This window comes from Ovis canadensis, chromosome 2 (assembly GCF_042477335.2).
Source record: "Ovis canadensis isolate MfBH-ARS-UI-01 breed Bighorn chromosome 2, ARS-UI_OviCan_v2, whole genome shotgun sequence".
NCBI classification, from domain to species: domain Eukaryota; kingdom Metazoa; phylum Chordata; class Mammalia; order Artiodactyla; family Bovidae; genus Ovis; species Ovis canadensis.
The window spans coordinates 20,272,812-20,292,761 of record NC_091246.1 but is presented as its reverse complement, the minus strand read 5'-3'; the positions used below and the strand labels follow the sequence as shown (position 1 = coordinate 20,292,761).

General features: G+C 38.2%; 1 non-coding gene across 1 annotated transcript; it reads right to left on the bottom strand.

Annotated features, from left to right (window-relative positions):
• Positions 1-18,427: 18,427 nt before the first annotated feature.
• On the bottom strand, positions 18,428-18,531 carry LOC138434815 (U6 spliceosomal RNA). The gene has a single exon (XR_011254894.1). It is a non-coding gene; the product is annotated as a U6 spliceosomal RNA (small nuclear RNA).
• Positions 18,532-19,950: the final 1,419 nt, after the last annotated feature.

The following is a 19,950-nucleotide window of genomic DNA, read 5'->3' as shown; positions in this document are numbered from 1 at the left end:
TTAGTTTCTAGTCATGTCAGACTCTTGCAGCAAATTGATTGTAGCCCACCAGGCTCTTCTGTCCATGGGATTTCCCAGGCAAGAATACTAGAGTGGGTGCCATTTCCTTCCCCAGGGGATCTTCCCGACCCAGGGACTGAATGTGCACATTCTCCACTGACAAGCAGATTCTTTCCCGCTGATGGTAAAGGAAGCCCATCTCATTTTTTTTGTTGTTCAGTCACTAAGTTGTGTCTGACTCTTTGTGACACCGTGAACTGCAGCATGCCAGGTTTCTCTGTCTTTCATTATCTCCCTAAGTTCGCTCAAACTCACGGCCATTGAGTCAGTGATGTCACCCAACCATCTCATCCTCAATGGTTGAGATGAAATCCTCGTCCCCTTCTCCTCTTGCCCTCAATCTTCCCCAGCATCGCCCCTAATGGGACTCTTCTTCACATCAGGTGGTCAAAATACTGGAGTTTCAGCTTTAGTATCAGTCCTCCCAATGACTATTCAGGGTTGATTTCCTTTAGGATTGACTGGTTTGATCTCCTTGCTGTCCAAGGAGCTCTCAAGTGTCTTATCCAGCACCACATTTGAAAATGTCAGTTCTTCAGTGCTCAGCCTTCTTTATGGCCCAACTTCCACATTCATACATGACTAATGGAAAAACTATGGCTTTGACTATATGGATACTTGTCAAAAAATTGATATTTCTGCTTTTTTAATACATTGTCTAGGTGCTTTGTCATAGCTATTCTTCCAAGGAGCTCTTCATTTTCTCAAATTAACATTTCCCAAATAGAACTCATGATACCCCTCCTGTGGTTCTCCAAAGTTTCACCAAATCAGTAAATGACAGTGGTATCTAACCTGCTGACTCAATCCAGAATTGATGGGTCATTCATAATTTTTTTTCCTTTTATCCTACTTATTAATTAACAAATTATTTGTGATTACCTCCAAGATAATTGAATTGGTCTTTTTCACTGCATTTCTATTACTTTCACACTAGAAGTTCAATTAGCTATTATATCTCTGTTGGATACCTCCCAAATTCCACCAAATTTAGGGGAAGCCCCCTCTATCATGTCTCACCACTATGCTGTAAATCATTCTTAACAAAAAGTCATGATGTTCCTCCATTACTCAAACTTCCCAGTCTATTTCCATCACATTAAGCATAAACTTTCCTTCTGCTCTAGCTTATAAAGTCTTTAATAATCTGACTGCTCACTACTTCTCTGCCCTCTTGCATCAAAATTGCCTACAATGGTCCTGTCACACTGGATTTCTTTCTATATTTAACTATGCAGACCAGCAAGGTTTTTAGGCTTCACACTTGTTCCCTCTGCTTATAACACAAATCTCCACATGCTTCACACTGTTGGCATCTTCAAATTAATCGTCTTCAGCTTAAATTTTACCTGAGTGTTTTAAAATAGATTTTACTTTTAGAACAGTTTTAGGTTTACAAAAAAATTAAACTCTGAGTACAGAGATTTCCCATACATGCCCTGTACCTACACATGCATAGGTTTCCCCATTGTCAACACCCCTCACCAGGGTAATACATGTTACTACTGATGAACCTACATTTACATATCATTACTACATAAAACCAATAGTTTACCATTGGTGGTGTACATTTTGTGGGTTTTAAAAAATGCATAATGACACATAATAGTTTCACTGTCCTAAAACTCTTCTGTGCTCTGTTGATTCATCTCACTGTTGCCCCCTACCCCTAGCAACCAATGATCTTTTTACTGTCTTCAGAGTTTTTCCTCTTCAAGTATATCATATTGTTGGAATATTAATAGCCTTTATTAGACTCGCTTCTTTCATCTAGCAATATGCATTTAAGATTCCTCCATGTCTTTGAATGGCTTAATAGCTCATTTATTTGTAATGCTAAATAATATTCTATTACCTAGAAATACCACAATTTATCTAATTACCTACTGAAATGGAGAAAGAAATGACAACCCACTCCAGGATTCTTGCCTGGAGGATCCCATGGACAGAGGAGCCTGGCAGGCTACAGTCCATGGGGTCACAAGAGTTGGACATAGCTTAGCGACTAAACTACCACCACCACCACCTACTGAAAAATATATTAGTTGATTCTAAACATTAGCAATTATGTACAAAGCTACTATAAACATGCATATGTAGATATTTTCATAGGCATACATTTTCAACCCCTTTGGGTAAAAACCATGAGCAAATTAATGGATTGTATGGTAAGAATGTTTAGTTTTGTAACAATACTATATTATATACTTAGAAATTTGCTAAAAGGATAGGTTTGTTTTATCATATTAAAAGTGGTAACAATATATAAAGAAAGTGAAAGGAAACTTTTGGAGGTTATGAATATGTTTATAGTGAAGACTGGTGTGATGGTTTCTAAGATATATATTTATCTCCAAACTCATAAAGTCATCAAGGTGTCTACATTAAATATCTATAGCTCTTTGTAAGTCAAAAAGGTATGTATGTATGTATATATGTATATACATACAGATGTATACAGGTACAGGTTCAATCCCTGGATTGGGAAGCTCTCCCAGAGAAGGAAATGACAACCCACTCCAGTATTGCTTGTAAAATCCCACAGACAGAGGGGCCTGGCGAGCTATAGTCCATGAGGTTGCGAAGAGTTGGACACAATTGAGTGACTGAGCCAGACACACATGCATGTATGTGTACTTTACTTATTACACATGCTCATATACACACATACACAAAAGAAATTTGAAAACTACTTTTTATAGTGAGCTTCACAGTTCTGCATTCCCACCAGCAATGAATGAGTTACTCTTGCTCTACACACTTCTTAGCATTTGGCAGCATCAGTGTTTTAGATTTTGGCCATTCTAATTGGTGTAGTACCTCATAGTTTTGATTTGCATATCTTCCAAGACACACAGGTGAGAACCCTTTCATATGCTATTTGCAATCTATCTTCTTTGATGAGGTCAAGGTTTTGACTCATTTTTTAAACAGATTGTCTGTTTACTTATTGTTGATTTTCAAGAATTCTGTGAATATTTTTGATAGACATTACTTATCAGATATATCTTTTTCAAATATTTTCTCCCACTCAGTGACTTATCTTTCTATTCTCTAGTCAATGTTTACATAAAGCACAGTTTTTAAATTTGTTTTAATGAAGTCTAGCTTATCAATTCTTTCTTTCATGAATTTCTTTGGTTTTGTATCTAAAAAGTTATTACCAAACCCAAGATTATTTAGTTTTTCTTATATTCTAAGACTTTTTCGAGTTTTACATTTTCTATTGAGGTCTGTGGTCCATTTGATCCAGACATGTTTCTCTGTACATCTTTTTGTCCTTCACATCCCTTTCAACCAGCTACTTCTCTCCTCTAACATGCTATATTCTTCTGTGTAACATATATAACCATCTGTTGTTTGTCTATATCTATCAATTTTATTTTTTTCCAATCTAATTTATCTTTAATCTATCTACTTCTCTCTCTAGTCAAAACATTTATTGCATTCTGCCTGTTTTCTTGATAAGAATAAAAACTTCACTAGGGAAGGAAAATTATTGGACTTATGTATGCTATCTCTAGTATACAGTGTATACTACACTGTACATGAAGTATACACTCAAACCATATGTCTGGTAAATGAATGTGTCAGTTGGAGTATCTACTTGTAATTACTTACTTGGGGTAGGCATCTCCAAGATCCTAAACTGAAAAATATGACTTAGAAAAATCAAACTAATTCTCCAATTGCTGTTTAGCTCACAAGGATATGGCCTAATCTCATTTGATAAGATTCCTCTCAACGTTACTATATTCACTCTCAAATGGTTAGCTCAACTTAGAAGTTATGTTACCTAGTTTCGCACCCTTCCTATTTATGATCTGGTATAATAGATTAGAATTTGGGAAAAAAAAAAAAAAAAAAGGTTTCCACTACATAGAAACAATTAAGGATAATATCCCCTCCAAATCTAGTATGAAGAAAAAGTACAGGCTCAGTTTTTTGAGTCATTACTTGTAGCTCTGATTTCTAACCTATGTACTTAATTCTTCCATGAAGGCTATTAGTATCCCCTAAAAACAACTTTACTTATCAATTTAGACTCTGATCTATAGCAGAGGCTCTTGTTTTTTTTCCTAATGCTATATTTTATGAGCCAAATGTGGACTGTGAGTTCTGTTAGAAATATATGGAAATGATAAAAAATAAACCTGTAATTCATATATAAAAAAGGCTTTTGGCCATTAACATAAAAAATATATATATTAAGAAAACTCTCCAATCAATGAGGATTATACCTGTCTCTAAGATATATCCAGTTTTCTAACTTTTAGTCATTTGCTTTTTCTTTATTTCTAACAATAAGCAGCAAAGATGATTGATTGTTTAACTATAGGTTGTTTCTCTAACCCTTATTGACCTGGTCTCCTACTAAAGCCAAACAGAAAGTGAAACAGGATGGGATATCAATTCAAAGGGAGAACTCCATGTGTAGGACAACATTCATCTCAATAATCTTAACATATGATTCAATTTTCAATTTGACTTTTCATCACACAGTTTGCATGTGGAAGATTGTCTTCTTCTCTTACTGGTTAATTTTTCTTGAGTAAAGTTTAGAGCTGTAAAATTAAAATCCAGATATTAAAAAATTGTTACTTTTGTCAGCTTGTGATCAGTGGATATATGATTAAATCACTGGGATGACTTGCAGTGATGGCTAAAAATTTTCAGTATGACTGAAATCACATTAGCAGTTACTGTTTAAAGAAAAAGGAAATCTTATCTTTAGCAATGTATATGTCTGGGAAAAAATATGTAATTCCTCTGGCCTCCTTGTGTGGAAAATTAAGGTAGTACAATAAATCATTCTTTAGTCATGTTTGATATTATAGAATTCTACAGATACTCCACAATATGCTTCATTACCTGCAATGGTATGAATATTTGCAAGGTATTCCTGGCTTGAAGATTTTTTTCTTCTCTGTGTGTATATGTGTGTCTGTCTGTGTTTATGTAATTTTGTCAATGTTAGAGAGCAAATAAAAAAATGTTAAAAGTGAATATCATTAAAGATGAAATAACTGATTGACTTTAATTGTTTTTTTTTCTGTAAGAGAAAACAAACATTACAGTATGCCCAATATAAAATACCCACTGATTTTCTGAAATAATAGATTTTAGATATTACCAGTTTCCTCCAACTTCACTAAAATCACTATTATCAATAATTCTAATACAGGAATAAAAATCAATAGTAAAAAGGAGGGGGATTAAGATGACAGGGTAGGAAGACATAGAGCTCACCTCCCCATAACAAGCAACATCAAAAATACATCTATAGAGACAGAGATGGCAAGTGTGCACAGTTTCACAAACTAGAAAAGGCAAGGAAACCGAGTATCCTCTAGAGGCACCAAAAGAGAAAGCTACTGTGCTGACATGTTGATTTTTGCCAGTGAGAATCCTGTTGGATTTCTGACCTATAGTGCTATCAGATAATTCTCCTGTGGGACTTTTTATAGAGGAAAGAAAGACGTTTTTACTGGATCGTCTATGGAGTAGTGAGTTAGAGCTTGCCTCTCAGTCTATGGATCATCAGCAGGAACGTCACTGACTGTTTGTGAATAAATGTTCTACATAACATGAAGACAAAAGACACCATTTTAGTTTTAGTTCTAAGAGCAGACCCTGACAAGAGGACTTGGGTGATGCTAGGAAACACAAATGAAGAATGAAGAAAGAAAATCAGGGAAACGAAACACTAATGAGCAGGTAATCACTCAGCCCCCCTCTGGAACTTCTGATAAGCCATGGAGAACACATACTGGACCTTCCTACTGTGGAATGGCAAGTGAAAATGAAAGTGAAAGACACTCAGTCAGTGGCAGACTCTTTGCGACCCCATGGACTATGCAGTCCATGGAATTCTCCAGGACAGAATACTGGAATGGGTAGCTGTTCCCTTCACCAGGGGATCTTTCCAACCCAGGGATCACACTCAGGTCTCCCACATTGCAGTGGGATTCTTTACCAGCTGAGCCATGAGGGAATGGCAAGGCCAGGACATTTATCCTCTGATTCTTCTCTCCTACTTGGGGAAATAGATTGCTCCTCACTGAGTATTGGTCTCCCAAACTGCACTTTCCCACAATTCTGGGTTGTCCCTAATCAAGAGAAACTTGTAGTGCCAGAGAAAGTTCTGAAGCAGAGACTAAGAGATTCTGGTGTTTAAGGTAGGACTATCAGTTTGCTAGAAACATCCACAGCTGTCTGTGAGCTCAGATGAGCTGAGAAGATAAGGGACAGCAGATCTTGTTGACAAAAACCAGAAAACTATACTGTGGTGGGAGAAAAACCTAGATGATCCACACTTAAAGTGATCATTTGGGGGGGAACAAAGGATTTGCTTACTGTTAAAATGGGGATGGGCTTCCCTCATGGCTAAGTAGTAGAGAATCTGCCTGTAGTGCTGGAACCACAGGAGACTGTGGGTTCAATTCCTGGGTTGGGAAGATCCCCCTGGAGGAGGAAATGGAAACCTACTCATCAGGACAATCTCATGGACAGAGGAGCCTGGTGGGTTACTGTCCATGGGATAGCAAAGAGTCAGACCCAACTGAAGCAACTGAACAAGTATGCACAAAATGGGGATGACAAATGAATTCCAACTCTCATACCATCTCTGATTAACTGGTTGCACAGTGCTGTGTTGAGGAGGATTCTCAAAAGGCTCAGTAGGAAATTGTATCTTTGTCAATTAGCAACCAAAACATGGAAATGGCCCAGCATGTGGGCCATGTATGTGCCATCCTCTTTAAAGTAGAGACTATTTTTATTAGCATCACTAAATGTGATTAATTTAATAAATTCTTCCACAGATTTGATCTTTCAAAATGCACAGCATGTGAGGTATCTTTGGTTAACAGGCAAATTCTTCAATTAAAGTTATGAATAAAACTGGGATAACTTCAAAAGCACAGTAGTTATAGGCATTAGCTTTGTTATTCTGCTACATGTTTTAAGTAAACATGATATTTTTTTCCTCAGTTATACACAAAATCAGTCATGATATTAACTAGAAGATACAAAATATTAAAGAAAGACAATGTTTAATAGTGTCAGTGCTTGGTCATAGTCATCAATGTTGGAACAAGGAGGGGTGTTAATACATCAGTTCTCTCAGTAATTTTCATTAAACAATACAGTGTTAACAAATATGAATATGCTAATTAGGTAGATGGGAGGAATCCTTTCACAATCTATATGTATATCAAATAACCATGATGTGTACTTTTGTCAATTATACCTCAATAAAACTGGAAAAAAAATTCCTCAGAGGAAAATAAATCATTAAATCAAGTGGGCAAAAAAAAAAGTATTATTCATCTGTCATAAGATCTTAATGAGGAAAATATCACTGTTTACTTTAAGACATTATTTGAACTTCAGACTCCAACAATAAGTACAATATCTCATCTTCTACTTTTGCAACACAACTCAATTTTGAGTTCTATGGCTATTCCTAAATGAAGTGAAGTCGCTCAGTTGTGTCCGACTCTTTGCAATGTCATGGACTGTAGCCTACCAGGTTCATTCATCCATGGGATTTTCCAGGCAAGAGTACTGAAGTGGGGTACCATTTCCTTCTCCAGAGCATCTTCCTGACCCAGGGATCGAACCCGGTCTCCCACATTGTAGGCAGACACTTTACCATCTGAGCCACCAGGGAAGTCCTGGTTATTCCTGAGTAGCCTTCAAATCTCATCTCCAATAATGCGTATGAGTAAAAACTACCATCAGGTCCTGACCAAACCATTACTGCTAATATATCTGTATTTAGCTTCATCACAATGTAGCAATAGTAATATATGTATATATATATGTGTGTATATATATATACACACATATATGATACACACACATATATGATGCACACACATGTGGAATAATTCTCATGGAAAACTAACTGGAAACTGACAGAAGAGCTCCAACACAGTCAAAATTGGACTTTGCCAGTGTGAGCAGAGGGAGTTGGTGACCCAAGAGTAAGCCAAGGCTAACCGCTGAATCTAGGGCAGAGAGCCCCTGTCATAGGACTCATTTAGCTACACAGAGGCAGCCTGGAGGATCTGGGTTGTGGTTACAGTAAGAGGGTGGCAGTCGTTGTCAGCACACTCAAAAGTACACAGTGGTTTGTCTCTCAGTGAGAATACTCCAGTTTTGCTCACTCCACACTGAAGCTTGCTAAATCTGGGGCAGACAGGTCCTGGGAGAAGACTGCCACAGAGACAGCCAAGATCTCAGGCAGCAGTTCAGTTGCCTCAATTCTTGCATAGCCACAACTCCAAACCACCAGCTCTAGGTCCAGACTACTAAACACAACAGCTTTGCACTAACTAGATCTGTGATGAATATAAGAGAGAAAGGTTTGTGATGGGGACTGCTTCTGAGCAGAACCATGGACACATACAGAAATGATTCATAGGTCCTGGGTGACCACACAGGCCTTACCTGCATTACCAATCCCTCTTTTGGGGCAAGGTGCACATTCATGGGTAACCAAACCTGGTGGAACCTGACCCTCAAAGCTTATTATCCAACAACTGAGGGGCAGACTTCACACCCAAAAGGACATTGGCAGATATAACAGAGAGGAAGCCCTGACTCATATCCTGCACAGGCTTCAGATAAATCAACACCAACTACACCTTCTGTCAAAGAGATAATGGTCAGCACACCCTGAGTAAAGACAAGCATCCAGAAGAACAAAACAATAAAGTCTCTAAATTTTCTTCATGAAGTATACATATAAAGTTTACCTGCAAAGAAGGAGATATTAATACAAAGCCTATAAGTATCCAAAACTTACACGATGGTTTTGTGGGCATGCATGATTTTTTTAACATAAAATTTGGCCTCATCAAGAAAGTGACAGCTCAGGGAAAATATGAAAGCAATTTTGAATAAAGTGAAAATGAAATCATTCAGTCATGTCCGACTCTGTGTGACCCCGCGGACTGTAGCCTACCAAGCTCTTCTGTCCATGGGATTCTCCAGGCAAGAATACTGGAGTGGGTTGCCATTTTCTTCTCCAAAGGTATTATTCAAATTCCCTTTGCAATGTATACTTTTCTCAGGTAGGAAAGGAATAACTTGCTAAAATTTGGATCAATCTCTGTAAAAATGAGAGAGGGGTAATCATTGTTATAACAAATTTCTCTAAAGGTCACTAGTGAGGAATATCCTTCCACCTATATATTTATCTGTCTACCCATCCATCCATCCACTGGCATACCTATCGACATATACACCTACCTGTCTACCTACCTGCCATCTATCTCTATGGTCTGCTTTCAGTTATTTTAGTATTTTTACATCATGCCTTGTTATTTCAATTTTATTTATTCATTGGACAACCACTCTTATGGCAGAAAGTGAAGAGGAACTAAAAAGCCTCTTGATGAAAGTGAAAGAGGAGAGTGAAAAAGTTGGCTTAAGCCTCAACATTCAGAAAACGAAGATCATGGTATCCGGTCCCATCACTTCATGGGAAATAGATGGGGAAATAGTGGAAACAGTGTCAGATTTTATTTTGGGGGCTCCAAAATCACTGCAGATGGTGACTGCAGCCATGAAATTAAAAGATGCTTACTCCTTGGAAGGAAAGTTATGACCAACCTAGATAGCATATTCAAAAGCAGAGACGTTACTTTGCTGACTAAGGTCTGTCTAGTCAAGGCTATGGTTTTTCCTGTGGTCATGTCTGGATGTGAGAGTGGGACTGTGAAGAAAGCTGAGCGCTGAAGAATTGATGCGTTTGAACTGTGGTGTTGGAGAAGACTCTTGAGAGTCCCTTGGACTGCAAGGAGATCCAACCAGTCCATTCTGAAGGAGATCGGCCCTGGGATTTATTTGGAAGGAATGATGCTAAAGCTGAAGCTCCAGTACTTTGGCCACCTCATGCGAAGAGTTGACTCATTGGAAAAGACTCTGATGCTGGGACGGATTGGGGGCAGGAGGAGAAGGGAATGAAAGAGGATGAGATGGCTGGATGGCATCACTGACTCGATGGACGTGAGTCTGAGTGAACTCCAGGAGTTGGTAATGGACAGGGAGGCCTGGGGTGCTGTGATGCATGGGGTCGCAAAGAGTCAGACAGGACCGAGCAACTGAACTGAGCTGAACTGAAGTACAGCTGGGCTTCAGTATCAGATGGGCTTCCCTGATAGCTCAGTTGGTAAAGAATCCACCTGCAATGCAGGAGATCCTGGTTTGATTTCTGGGTCAGGAAGATCCGCTGGAAAAGGGATAGGCTACCCACTCTAGTAATTATTGGGCTTCCCTGGTGGCTCAGCTTGTAAAGAATCCAGCCACAATGTGGGAGACCTGCATTTGATCCCTGGGTTGGGAAGACCCCTAGAGAAGGGAAAGGCTACCCACTCCAGTATTCTGGCATGGAGAATTCCATGGAATGAATAGTCCATGGGATAGCAAAGAGTAAGACACGACTGAGTGACTTTCACTTTCACTTTCAGGCACACCAGATGGAAGAATTCTGGTGTTGGTCATCACTGAACATGGTATCTGGAGAAATCTAATAATTTCTAAGAAAACATAGCTCTGATTGCAAGACTCTCCTTGGTAAATGATTCAAACAGTTCAGTTCAGTCCCTCAGTCATGTCCGACTCTTTGCAACCCCATGAATCGCAACATGCCAGGCCTCCCTGTCCATCACCAACTCCCGGAGTTCACTCAGACTCACGTCCATCGAGTCAGTGATGCCATTCAGCCATCTCATCCTCTGCCCTCCCCTTCTCCTCCTGACCCCAATCCCTCCCAGCATCAGAGTCTTTTCCAAAGAGTCAACTCTTCGCATGAGGTGGCCAAAGTACTGGAGCTTCAGCTTTAGCACCATTCCTTCCAAAGAAATCCCAGGGTTGATCTCCTTCAGAATAGACTGGTTGGATCTCCTTGCAGTCCAAAGGACTCTCAAGAGTCTTCTCCAACACCACAATTCAAAAGCATCAATTCTTCGGCGATCAGCCTTCTTCACAGTCCAACTCTCACATCCATACATGACCACGGGGAAAACCATAGCCTTGACTAGACGGATCTTAGTCGGCAAAGTAACATCTCTGCTTTTGAATATGCTATCTAGGTTGGTCATAACTTTCCTTCCAAGGAGTAAGCATCTTTTAATTTCATGGCTGCAGTCACCATCTGCAGTGATTTTGGAGCCTAAAAAAATAAAGTCTGACATTGTTTCCACTGTTTTCCCATCTATTTCTCATGAAGTGATGGGACCAGATGGCATGATCTTCGTTTTCTGAATGTTGAGCTTTAAGCCAACTTTTTCACTCTCCTCTTTCACTTTCATCAAGAGGCTTTTTAGCTCCTCTTCATTTCCTGCCATAAGGGTGGTGTCTTCTGCATATCTGAGGTTATTGATATTTCTCCCTGCAATGCTGATTCTAGCTTGTGTTTCTTCCAGTCCACCGTTTCTCATGATGTACTCTGCATATAAGTTAAATAAGCAGGGTGACAATATACAGCCTTGATGTACTCCTTTTCCTATTTGGAACCAGTCTGTTTTTCCATGTCCAGTTCTAACTGTTGCTTTCTGACCTGCATACAGGTTTCTCAAGAGGCAGGTCAGGTGGTCTGGTATTCCCATCTCTCTCAGAATTTTCCACAGTTTATTGTGATCCACACAGTCAGTAGTGTATTGTAAAAATGAAATTGCCTATTAAAAAAAAGTGCTTCCATAGGCAATTATGGAACAAATATATGAAACAAATATAGCATGTTATGAATGAAAAATATTACTATGAATAAATGTTAAGAGGAAGGTATCTGGATAGTGACTTCTAGTTTTCTTACCAGATTGAGGTAGTAGGTCACAAATAACAGGAAATCTATTTGGAGTGCTGAATCTGTCCAAGAATTAATTTTATGGTTCTCAGAAAGTTATAATACAGGTGATAATTTTACATCTTCTAAGTTCTTGAATGCAAAAGCAAATAGCATCCATGGTAATTATACTTGCAGTTCTTACAGTTAGAAATAAAATAAGTTTCAGAGTGTGCTGAGTGGGTAATAGTGACCGAACACTGAATTGTTCAACACAGTCTTGGGATAAAGAATGTTCAATCAAAAACATACATAAACATTGGAAATACATTTTTTAGAGAAAGAAGTAAAGATGTGATTTTATTGATACCAAGATTAAGTATCATGTAATATGTTTAAAAATCTAAGGATAAATTTAGAATAATAATCCTTGAGATATTTTCAACATGAATATCTCTAAAATGTATCTGTTAAGTATTCCTTGGAGCATCTATGTGAGCATGTCAAGTGATATGGATTACTAGATTTCAGGATAGGGCATTTCTGTCTCTGTATATCTACGGCTTTTAGAAGACATTCTCCCTACATCTAGCTATACACTGTCCCTATGCAGATTCTAACCTTCTAGTTTCACCTGTTGCTTTGCCCCAAATAACTGTATTCATTCAAATTTAAGTATGCATTAAACCAGACAAAATGGAAAGATAGAGACAAATCTCAATTGCTCAGACCCAGTCCAAGCTCAACTTTGGAGACAGAAGTGAATGACTGAGTGAATGGAAATCAAATGAAAACTGATAAAGAACTCAAAACTGAGCAAAGAGAGTGGCCTAAGATTGAAGGAAAGCAGCAATCTCTGGAAGCAGAAATTCATCATCATGGGCAGAAAAAAGGTCAGATAATTGGACAGCTTTTGTCTTGAGCACTTTGCCATGGGAAGATCATTGCATGCTGCTGCTCCCTCTGAGCAGAAAAATGGTGCAAAGCAATGTCATAGTTACTGTGAGGTGTTGGTAGCATCAGTGTAGGACGATTCTTCTTCTCCTGTCCTTTAATCCCTTTAGGATTGTAAAGCCAGCTAAGGAGAACAGCTCTTAATGAGCGTGGTTCCCTGAACCACATAATGGGAGTGAAGCAAAAGAGGGTAATCAATACTATGATTATGTGAAAAGTCTCCATCCATCAGGAGCCCTATCATGAACTGGGTGAAGTGTATTAAATCTTAAATCAGTGCATTCTTATCAATTATATTATTCTTATTCATGCTATTCATTTATCCTTCCCTTCAGAATTTTAATAGAATTTTTGTATGTGCTACCCAGTCACCCCATTATTGTTACACTTTCTGCTTTTACTACTTCTAAGGACATTGCATTGTAGTTTAAGACTTTCTTTGCTTTTTGTTTTAGATTATTCTATTATCTTTTCAGTCTCCAGTTAAAGACCTGACTGAAGCAACTTGGCACGCACCCAGCTTCTCATTAATTATTGATTATAAATAATTTTCTTGTTATCAAGTGAAAAAAGCTGCATGCTGATTGATTTAGTTGATTTAGTTGAATTAAGAGGAAAAGTTTTCTTTATCTTAAATAAAATACCTTGAAATAGAATAATAAGATAATTAAGCATGAGAGATGAGGTCTTCTAAGCATAGCCCAGATAAAAGATATTTACATTAGAAAAGTCAATTCCTCTACATAAGAAATAAAAAGGAAATTATTGTCCTTGTTGTTGTTTGAGATGGAGGGAGGGAAGCTGGCAGCTAGTGCTAAAGTTATCCTAAGTGGCTAAGGGTAAAGTAGCAAAAAAAGACAGAAGAAAACCAGGAAAAATATTAAATTACCCTTTATGTGTAATGAAGATCTAATTTTAAGACAATCATGTTTAGTATGTTTTTTTTCCTTGCCATATCTATTGTCATCATCTGTTGTCCTATATCTGCAATAAAAATAATTTCTACCATTATACTTGTTTTAATAATATTTATGGAGAATAAATGAAATGTTAGGAAATAATAAGGAGAACAGAGAAAGATTTTTTAAAATTAAATGTAAAGTGGGAAGCAGCTGTGAAACAAGTTTAAAAATGAACTATTAAAATATTTTCTATTAATACTGAAAAACTCCTAAAAGTCAAACTAATATTACAGAGTTAGAAAATCTTAGGGTTCATGTGAGTATAGTTATAGGTTTCTTATTAAGACATAAAGGATATAGACAGATTGCTTAAGGTTTGGTGTCATCAGAAATATATTTATTTCATAAACAGTTATTTAATTTTTAAGGAAAGCATTCTTTAGCTGTTGCCTCTAATTTAAATAACGAGTTGATCTGAAAAAAATAGAGTCATCAATTATATATTCTGCTTATCTATTCAGAAACTTCTCTTTCATGGCATTTTCTTCTATTTATACATATTTGAATGTAAGTAAGTATATTTGAAAAAGCAAGAGAGTTCCAGAAAAACATCAATTTCTGCTTTATTGACTATGCCAAAGAGTTTGACTGTGTAGATCCCAATAAACTGTGGAAAATTCTTAAAGAGATGGACATACCAGACCATCTGACCTGTCTCTTGAGAAACCTGTATGCAGGTCAGAAAGCAACATTGAACATGGACATGGAACAACAGACTGGTTCCAAATAGGAAAAGGAGTACATCAAGGCTGTATTTGTCACACTGCTTATTTAACTTCTATGCAGAGTACATCATGAGAAATGCTGGGCTGGAAGAAGCATAAGCTGGAATCAAGATTACAGGGAGAAATATCAATATTCTCAGATATGCAGACAACACCACCCTTATTGTAGAAAGTGAAGAGGAGCTAAAAAGCCTCTTGATGAAAGCGAGAGGAGAGTGAAAAAGTTGGCTTAAAGCTTAACGGTCAGAAAACTAAGATTATGGCATCTGGTCCCATCACTTCATGGGAAATAGATGGGGAAACAGTGGAAACAGTGTCAGACTTTATTTTTTTAGGCTCCAAAATCACTGCAGATGGTGATTGTAGCCATGAAATTAAAAGACAGTTGCTCCTTGGAAGGAAAGTTATGACCAACCTAGATAGCATGTTGAAAACAGAGACATTATTTTGCCAACAAAGTTCCATACATTCAAGGCTATGGTTTTTCTAGTCATGGATGGACATGAGAATTGGACTGTGAAGAAAGCTGAGCACCGAAGAATTGATTCTTTTGAACTGTGGTGTTGCAGAAGACTCTTGAGAGTCCCTCGGACTGCAAGGAGATCCAACCAATCCATTCTAAAGGAGATCAGCCCTGGGATTTCTTTTGAAGGAATGATGCTAAAGCTGAAACTCCAGTACTTTGGCCACTCCATGTGAAGAGTTGACTCATTGGAAAAACCCTAATGCTGGGAAGGATTGGGGGCAAGAGGAGAAGGGGATGACAGAAGACGAGATGGCTGGGTGGCATCACCAACTAGATGGATATGGGTTTGGGTGGACTCTGGGAGTTGGTGATGGACAGGGAGGCCTGGCATGCTGCAGTTCATGGGGCTGCAAAGAGTCAGACATGACTGAGCGACTGAACTGAACTGAACTGAAATATATTCAAAACATGCATTTTCCTAAACTGGCATAACCAAATATCAGTTGGACCCTCCTTTAACTTTTCTAGATATAATTGATAACTCTTTCTTAGAATTTATATAGGAAGGATATATTTGTCTTTACGGCTTCCATAGTAAAGTACCACATACTAGGTAGCCTAGTCAACATCAATTTATGTTCCTACAGTTCTGGAAGCTGGAAGTCTGAGAGCAGGTTGTCTGCATAGTTGATTTCTTCTGAGTCATCTCCCTCTTTCTTCATATGGTCTTCCCTCTGTGTATGTGTGTGTCCTAACCTCCTTTCATAGGAATATCATTCATATTGGATTGGGGCCACCTTAATGACCTCATATAATCATAATCATCTATTTAATGTCCTTTATCTCCAAACCACATTCTGATGTACTGGGGACAGGGATTTCAACACATGAGTTTCGGAAGACATAGCTTGGCCCATGAAAGTGGATATATAAGACTAACTCATTTAATAGTTTTAATCACTCAGATCCATAAGTCAGGAAGTTTGGAACTTACAACTGCAGTAGAGGAATTTGTACTTATTCTTTTGGTATAAATTGTTGCCCCTGGAGATAAACTTTAGTATCTTACTAGATTCTGGTCTTATATTTCAGGACTGCCATGAAGATGTATTGAAAGTTCTACCACACTGGAAGAGTCTAATACCCCACTCATTTGGTGATTTGCCAGCTCTAATTTTCAAAGAACACACTGACCACGATGGTGAATATATCAACTTAAAAAGAATCTACTCTCTGTACTATGTGTGTCTATTTCCCTATTTCCCTGTGTGTTCTGACGAAACTTACAACTACTTGCACACAGCTTCATGTGGTTTCTGTTTTGCCAAACTATTAAACCAGTCTTACTTAAAATTATCTGTTTTTTTTTTTTTTTCCTACTGGTCTACCTTGACTTTGCCGTCAGCATTTGCTCATCAAGACTCAGATATGAATGGATCCTGATCTCCTTCACCATATGATTCCTGTCAGAAGTTTCAAAATGTCCTTCAAAATTTGCAGTTATGTGTTTGACTTTATTCTCAACACATTCTCTAATTTCAGCACTGAATTTGTCATTTTTTTCCTCACGTAATTTGTGTCAGTTCCCATAAATTTGAAAATTTACACTTTTATTCTTTTACAAAATTCCCATCCACAAGGCTTATTTCTAGTTGGGAATTTAGGGATTCCCACCTTCTCAAAATGCTAGTACTCAGGTTCTTAATTTCTAGTTTACCCACCTCTAACACATAACTTACAGTTTGAAATTTAGCTAATGAGTTTTGTGACATGTAACCCTTCAGAGTTAACTCAAAATTATCATTTTTTGTTGTGTTAGTTGCTAAGTCATGTCTGATCCCTTGTGATCACATGGACTGTAGCCCGCCAGGCTCCTATATCTATATGATTTCCCAGACAAGAATACTAGAGTGGGTTGCCATTCCCTTATCCAGGGGATCTTGACAATCCAAGGATCAAACCCACATCTCCTGCAGTGCAGGCAGATTCTTTATCATCTGAGCCACCAAGGAAGTCTCAAACCATTATTAGTAGAATGTAAATCATGTATTTTTTAAATTAATTGTTTTTTATTGAAGGATAATTGCTTTACGGAATTTTGTTCTTTGCTGTCAAACCTCAACATGAATCTGCCATAGGTATACATATATACCCTCCTTCCTGAATATCCCTTCTGTCTCCCTCCCCATCCCAGCCCTCTAGGTTGATACAGAGTGCCTGTTTGAGTTTTCCTGAGCCATACAGCAAATTTCCATTGGCTATCTATTTTACATATGGTAATACAAGTTTCCATGTTACATTTTTCATACATTTCACCCTCTCCTCCTCTCTCCACATGTCCATAAATATATTCTTTATGGCTGTTTCTCCATTGCTGCCCTGTAAATAAATTCTTCAGTACCATTTTTCTAGATTCCATATATATGTGTTGTCATACGGTATTTATCTTTCTGTTTCTGACTCACTTCACTCTGTATAATAGGTTCTAGGTTCATCCACCTCATTAGAACTGACTCAAATGTGTTCCTTCTTATTGCTGAGTAATATTCCATTGGGTATATATGCCACCACTTCTTTATCCATTCATCTATTAATGGACATCTAAGTTGCTTCCATGTTCTAGCTATTGTAAATAGTGCTGCAATGAACAATGGGATACATGTGTCTTTTTCAATTTTGGTCTCTTCAGAGTATATGCCTAGGACTGGGATTGCTGGGTCACGTGGTAGTTTTATTCCTAGTTTTTTAAGGAATCTTGATACCATCTTCTATAGTGGCTGTATCAATTTACATTTCCATTAACAGTGCAAGAGTGTTCCCTTTTCTCCATACCTTCTCCAGCATTTATTGTTTGCAGATTTTTTATGATGGCCTTTCTGACCAGTGTGAGGTGATATCTCATTGTAGTTTTGATTTTCATTTCTCTAATAATGAGTGATGTTGAGGATCCTTTCAGGTGTTTGTTAGCCATCTGAATGTCTTCTTTAAAGAAATGTCTGTTTAGGTATTTTTCCCACTTTTTGATTGGGTTGTTTGTTTTTCTGGTATTGAGTTGTATGAGCTGCTTATATATTTTGGAAATTAATCCTTTGTCAGTTGTTTCATTTACTATTATTTTCTCCCATTCTGAGGGTTGTCTTTTCACCTTGCTTCCCTGGTGACTCAGAGGGCAAAGCATCTGCCTGCAGTGCAGGAGACCTGGGTTCAATCTCTGGGCCAGGAAGATCCTCTGGAGAAGGAAATGGCAACTCACTCCAGTACTCTTGCCTGGAAAATCCCATGGACAGAGAAGCCTGGGAGACTATAGTCCATGGGATCGCAAACAGTTGGACATGACCAAGTGACTTCACTATAGTTTCCTTTGCTGTGCAAAAGTGTTTAAGTTTAATTCTGGTCCCATTCATTTACTTTTGTTTTTATTTGCGTTACTCTAGGAGGTGGGTCATAGAGGATCTTGCCTTGAAAAAATATGAAACGATTCATGAATTTGTGCTTCATCCTAGAACAGGGGCCATGCTAATCTCTGTATCATTCCAATTTTAGTATATGTGCTGCCAAAACGAGCATTTTCTTTTCTTTTCTTTTGATGCAAGTGCCTAGCTTAAACTTTGATTGCTGAGACAAACATTTCAAGGGTTATCTACTCCAAAGTCAGCTATCTAGAATAAATATCTACATCCCCAGAAACTTGACTAAATAAAATACCAGGCCACCTCTCAGCAATGAGGCTTATTTTTTTAATAAATCCTGGTTGATTTCCATAACTGATCATTTGGGCCACTTTTTATTTTCCCCCCACACTTTCAATTACCACTTTTGTTTTAAATTCAGCAATAGTAAGCCCACAAAACTAGACTATTACCTTCATCCTCAGTAAAAGCAGAACCTCAGACTAGTGCACTCTTTTACCTGCCCTAGCTCTGATTCTCCGTCACTCTCCACATTTCCCATTCCCAGCTCCCTGTTGTGTGACTCCAGTTGCCGGGGTCCAGCCCTGGTGGATCCAGGGAATTCGAAGGGTGGACAGCCTTGGCGTGGAAAGACTTATTTATTAATATAAGATTAGATTAAGAAACTACAGTGTAGTAAGAAGATTAAGTGGAGGAAGAGGGCTGAATAGCTTGGTTTACACGGAAGGCCAATACAATTCCAGACAAGGAATTTGCGCCATCTACGTTGGGCCACCGGTGCCCGCTTGAATATCTAAGGGTGCCTCGCCTTAAGCTCCCTTTCGTGCGAGTCTTAACAGCCAGGGCAAGTAAGTAGACCTGGCGAGCCTCCGCGCCCCAGGTGGAGATTCAGCCTGAAGTTAAAGTAAAGAGCAGAGAGAGGGAAAGGAGAGAAGAAGAAAGAGAGAGAAAGACATGGGGGGAGCCAGAGTCCCAAGAAACCAGGCCGAGAGACTAGTTCGAGAAACTGGTCCGAGAAGCTGGCCCCATCCTTTATTGTTCAGAAGGCCTTTTATACTTTTGATAAAACATGGAGATCAATGGGTAACACAAAATTATGTAGCTCAGACTCTTTCTATACATCATTTTGTATACAAAAGGTCTCAGGTGATTTACATTATCTTCTGGCCAAGAGGCTTGTTAACACTTTTTGGCTCGCTTCCTTAATGAATGTTAATTTTGTTTCCCCTGAAGTGTTTTTCTTTAATCTACATCTCCTTAAAGCATTAAAGTTACATCTCTATAGAACAAAGGTGCAGTGGGATATAACAAAGAAGGTACTTAAAGATCTAATGTTGCTAATACAAGGTCTACTACTTGTTTTTCTATATACCAACTATATTTAAAAATAAAGGATATGAAAATTTGGCAGCAGGTATTGACTCAACAAATGAAACCTTTAATCAGTCCTATTCTAAAGATTTTGACTCCTCAGAAGCCCCTACATTCCTAGGATGTTTTAAGCTTCCTGTGCCTCCTGCGGTCAGGAGGCCTCAAACAATCACACTCGCAGCTGTAAGAGTCCTGCAGGCAGGCT